Here is a 6,000-nt window from a genome sequence, read left to right on the forward strand (position 1 = left end):
GCAAACAGGAGCATGGCATCACCCCCAGCAGCGAACCTGCCGAGAACGTGTTACACTCCTTTTTGCACCCGCCATTCACCTGGGTGCTGAATTCTTGTCCCTCATCCGGGAAGAATGAGGTTACCTCGACAATTGAAGAGTGCACAAGGTGGAGGAGTTTTATTGAATGGCAGAACAGCTGTCAGCAGAAATGAGTAGATTCTATCCATAGGCAGGCAGCCCCAATATGTGGCTCAGTCCAGGGTGTTTATGGGCTCAGAATGGAAGAAGTGTGGGCTGACTGGTCCACGGGCAAGAGGAAGTACATGCTGATTGATCCACGGGCAGGCCTGGAAAACATAAAGACATAAAGGCTGGCTGAAAGACATAAAGGAAGTTCTCACTCCTGGTGGTGGATTCCACCTGGAACTGGCAGCCTGGTTTTCAGGCTTAAGGCTGTCTCCAGCCTGAAGTGAGTTTTCCTGGGAACCCACCCCTGTCTGCCTAGAAATTGGCCTGCCTCCTGCCACTATCATTTCTCCAACTTGTTCTTTCCTACTCATCATACAATATATCTTAGAGATTTTTAATACTTCTGTCAATCATATGTTTTGTTTTTCTTTCTTTTTGAATGAAAAGTACATTTCTGTAGCTGGTAGAAAATTCCAATTATTAAGCAGACATATAAATATGTAAATTTATTTGTCTTTAACTTGTTTTACTTAGGCCACACGTCATCATTTCTGCTAAGTAACAGAAAATAGATACTCTTCCCATTTGTAGTAATTTTCTAGTTTTAGAATTAATCATTTAAAGTCATCACCTGAAGTCAATTTGAGCTTTAAATTAAGTAATTTCAAAATTATTATTTCTCTTTCTGTTCTCCCTCCCTTTTCTCTATGGATATTATAAGTTTTGGATATGGAGAGGGGAGAGGAAAGAAATTATATAGCATCCTAGTATGTATATAGGGCACACTGACCATAATTATGTAGCAGTTCCTAGCTCACCTTGGGCATTTGAGCATTTATTATTTCCCAGCACCAAACCTCACCAAAAAGGTGAGGTTACTGGTTCAACTAAAATCACTGATTATGATGGTCAAGTGCTGTTCATCTTTCTTGCTCCCTGGGTTACTGTTTTCTTCATCAATTATCTCAGTATTTTTAATGTTCCTTTTCTGATATGAGTTGTAAGTTATGTAATATACTACTTTCTCTGAACCTTGATAGCCAAACAGCAGTTCTTTTGCTCAAAGATCTCCAAATGTGTCTCAGGTTTCTTTAATATTTCCCCTTGCATGCCTACTTGCATGTATGTGCACACCCCACCCCACCCCCCACCAACACACGTAGATACTCAGCTAGGTTTAGGAACAACAGAAAGGGACAGATACAAGGGCTTTTTCTCAAACATCTTCTGCTCTATAAATTCTGATTATGTTTTTACCAATATGCCTCAGCTTCTTTGTGTTTTCTTAATGTGTACCTTAAAGTTCTAAAGACAGTTAAAGCAAACTGCCTTTGACATTTTTACTTAATACTTAGAGACTGGGTATTTTCAGCTGGGTAATTAAATTTATACTTATCTCTGCTTGAATAAATATAAAGCATTATAGTGTGGATGTGTCACTTAGAATCTAAGGCTGAGTATACATTCGCTGTCTGAGATTTTCAGTTTAGTATTTTCATTTGCCTATAGATTAAATATTCAGCTATATCAATATAACTTATATATTATACTTCTCCAGTACTGCACTCTTTCATCTGACTTTAAAGTAATACATTCTATTTCTGTTTCATCCAGTTCCACATGCACAATTTCAACAATGTAGGTCACTAATAAAATATAAAGTAAGAATTAAGGTGTATGTGTGTGTGTATGTGTTTGTGCTTAATTCTGAATAAAAACTTCTATATTCCTTAAATTTTAACTATGAAAACAGTATTGTCAGTAAAAAACAAAATGTTATTTTGAATACAATTAAAATATTTTCTCTAAAATAAATGTAAAAAGCAACTTAATTGCTTTAGATAAAATTTTATTGGACTTTAAATTTTCCCATTCTATTGCATATTTTAATGTCAAGGAATTATTATATGAAACTTAAATGCAAAGCTCTGTATTTAAAATAATAACTTTATTCTTGGAAAATTATTACTGGACTTCTTTTGCTCTCAGAATATTTAATTCTATTTTCTTTAAACCTTTGTTCAAAATACTATAGAGAAAAAATTAACAATCTAATGAAATATGTCTGATACAGACTGAATTTTGTCCCCTGTAAGAGTCATATGTTGAAGCTCTATATCCCAATGTTACTGTATTCAGAAATAGAGCCATTAAGGTTTAATGCACCATAAAGATGGGGATCTAATCCAACAGAACTGATATCTTCCTAAGAAAACCTGACACCAGGAGTTCATGAGCACACAGAAAAGGCTGTGTGGGAACACAAGAAGACAGCTATGTTCAAGACAGGAAGAGAGGTTTCACTAGAAACCAACCATGCCAGCACCTTGATCTTAAGGTATCCAATCTCTATAATAGAACAATTTATATTTCTTTGGGTGTATACCCATAATGGGATTGCTGGGTTGAATGGTATTTCTGTCCTTAGATCTTTGAGCAATCACCACACTGTCTTCCACAATGAAGTAATTTACATTCCCACCAACAGTGTAAGCCTTCCTTTTTCTCCACAACCTCATCAGCATCCGTTATTTTTTGACTTTTTAATAATAACCATTCTGACTGGTGTGAGATGGTATTTCACTGGGGTTTTGATTTGCATTTCTATAATGATCAGTGATATTGAACTTTTCTTCATATGATTGTTGGCTGTGTTCCATTATAAAGACACATGCACATGTATGTTCATTGTAGCACTATTCATAATAACAAAGACATGAAACCAACCTAAATACCGATCAATGATAGACTGGATAAATAAAATGTAGTACATATATGCCATGGAATACTATGCAGCATAAAAAAGAATGAGAACATATAGATGGAGATGAAGGCCATTATTCTTAGCAAACTAACACAAGAACAGAAAACCAAATATTGCATGTTCTTAGTTATAAGTGGGAGCTAAATTATGAGAACACATGGACATAGAGAGGAACAACACGCACTGGGGACTTTTGGAGGTTAGAGGTTGGGAGGAGGCAGAGGAGCAGAAAAAATAATAATGGGTATGAGGCTTAATACCTGGGTGATTAATCTGTACAACAAACCCCCATAATACAAGTTTACCTATATAACAAACCTGCACATGTATGCTGAATTTAAAATAAAAAATAAAAAAAGATACCCAGCCTCCATAACTCTAAGATAATAGATTTCTTTTGTTTAAACTGCCCAGTCCATGACATTTTATTATGACAACCCAAGCAGAGTAACACATCGTTGTATAAAAGGGTACTGGAAAGAGAGAACTTTGAAGTATCAATAAAATATGAAATAATTTAATCTTTAAAATTTTGATAGTGTATACCCTTGTCCCAACTTAGCACTAGAAATTTTGGGGTTCAAGATAGTAAACAAACTAATAGTAATATTATTATAAAAGTAAGAATAAGAATATGTTCTCATTTTCTAATTCATGTTATATATTTACTAATAATAAGAAATTAATAAGTTTCTGCTTAATTTAGCTTCATATACTGAAGGTATTTTTAGAAACTAATTTATTTGAAGTATGTTCAAATTAGAATGTAATTCTCAATTTTCATTTCTACAAGAACTTTAAAAACATTAAAAGAGAAACAAAAAAAAAAAGAAAAAAAATCTGCCACTAGATTATTGAACTCAACATAACAGAGAGGTCTTATAAAATCCAGAATATAGTCTCTTACCTTTTTGGTGGCCCTGAAACATACCTGACATAACTGGTTGCACTACAGCTCAGAAGTGTTGGCTAAAAATGAATTTTAACTAGGTCTTAGTCATCTAATTCAGAATGGCTAAAGTCAATTGCACTTTTACATCAAAGGAACATGTCTTAATGGAAGAAAAAACAGAATGTCACCTCAGTCCCTAGCCCTTCTTTCCACCTTTTTTTTCCTCTTAACTTAAAACAACTTTTTTTCTCGTTATCTCAATATTGACTCCATAGATTGGTTATGTTTGTGATAAAATTGAACAACTTCAGTTTCTCATCTAATTTAGCTTCTTCCCCTCTTGAGTCTGACATACAAACTTAATAACTGCCCTCCTTCCTGGAAAAACAAACCCCAAACATCATGGGAAAGCAAGGATATTTATATTGTATTTCATGTTAGAAGAATAGAAGAACAGGATAAAAGATTAAATGGTGTATTCTATGGGCAAGCATGAAGAAAATATGGTTTATGTTTTCACAAAAATGCCCTATCATTAACAAAACACAAGATGTCAAAAATTTCCTTATTTAAAATCAACTAATTATGGAGTTTAATAACATATGCAAAAAAGAGAAATCTTCACAGCAGCACCAAAGTTAGTGTTTGATTGAATAACTGGACACTATGGAAGAGCCAAATTGACACAACGAAAAGATAACCACATTTCAGTTTGTATTATGGTTTACCAAATAGATGAAATAATGTTCTAACTATGAAATCATCACTTTGCAACTAAGAAGTAATTCAATTCCAATTAGGATCAAACTTTCAATATTTGAAGCAAAAGAAATTACTTATTTCCAGATTTGTCATCACTTATCTGGGTCTTGATATAACAGATTAGTAAAGATTCTTTGTTTTATTGGGAAAGGCATTCACCAAGGGATAGAAGTGCTGGAGGAAGAAGCCAAAGCTACTAGAGAAGCATCAACATCACTGGTGTTTCCATTCTTCTTACATGGGAACACCATCTCTATGTGTCTGCCTGTCATGCAAACACATAGCAAAGTCCACTGAACTTTGGATTTAATCAATTGTAAACATCCTAAAATCAGTACAGCATGACTAGAACAACCTAATTATATCAGAAGATGTAAACTGTGCATAAAAGACTCCACAATGGTGTCCAACAAACATGGATATCCTATTATACAGACATTTTCAATAAGGTTGAGATGGACAAAGTCATGGTGTCCAAAGTAATGATGCAGAATAAACAGAAAGTAATCCAGTTTTTCTATCTAGTGACTAAAACTTAAGGAAAAATTGAGTACAAACACTCGACCTAAAGAGTGGCTTACCATTAAGTTACAAAATTAAAAAAAAAAAATCTCTGCTACTAGATTACTGAACTCATCATAACAGAGAGGTCTTGTAAAACCCAGAATACAGTCTCTTACTTTTTTAGTGGCCCTGAAACATGTATTGAAGGGGTGATTTTAACTTCAATTTACATCAGCTAAGGTAATAATTTATTCTGGAAGCCACATATTGCCATTGTGTTTATTAATGTATGAAATATGCTGATATCTATTTGCCTTATTATTTGATAATTTAAGAGCAGGGATAATGGTACACGGTAGTTTCAGTACGAAAAATATTTCAACAATATCAATAATCTTCATGCTGATACCTAAAGCTACCATAAATTTTAATAACAATACCTTATTATTGCAGAAGTTTCCAAACTTTCTCAGTTTCCAACATTCTTCATATTTCAGTAATTTTTTCACTATGCCTCCAGGTGAAAAGAAATACCTCGAGTCCTGCTTATTAAAGAATTAGGTTCATACTACTTAATGTATATTTGTGCTTTAACAACTCAGTAGTTATTTGTTAAAAAATGCATGAATTTAAAGAAAAAATATTGTTAAATATTGTTAAATAATCTCAATTACTTAGTAATTTTGAGAGACAGGACTAGCTGGATTTCCTAGGCCAACTAAGAATCCCTAAGCCTAGCTGGGAAGGTGACTGCTTCCACCTTTAAACACGGGGCTTGCAACTTAGCTCACACCCGACCAATCAGGTAGTAAAGAGAGCTCACTAAAATGCTAATTAGGCAAAACAGGAGGTAAAGAAATAGCCAATCATCTATTGCCTGAGAGCACAGCTGGAGGGACAATGATCA

General features: G+C 34.1%; 1 long non-coding RNA gene across 1 annotated transcript; it reads right to left on the bottom strand.

The window, feature by feature from the left end:
• Positions 1–137: 137 nt before the first annotated feature.
• LOC129463941 (uncharacterized) lies at positions 138–5,640 on the bottom strand. The gene is made up of 2 exons (XR_008651357.1): positions 5,534–5,640; positions 138–329 (listed from the first exon to the last, which is right to left on the bottom strand). It is a non-coding gene; the product is annotated as an uncharacterized lncRNA (long non-coding RNA).
• Positions 5,641–6,000: the final 360 nt, after the last annotated feature.

Source organism: Symphalangus syndactylus, chromosome 15 (assembly GCF_028878055.3).
Source record: "Symphalangus syndactylus isolate Jambi chromosome 15, NHGRI_mSymSyn1-v2.1_pri, whole genome shotgun sequence".
NCBI classification, from domain to species: Eukaryota; Metazoa; Chordata; class Mammalia; order Primates; family Hylobatidae; genus Symphalangus; species Symphalangus syndactylus.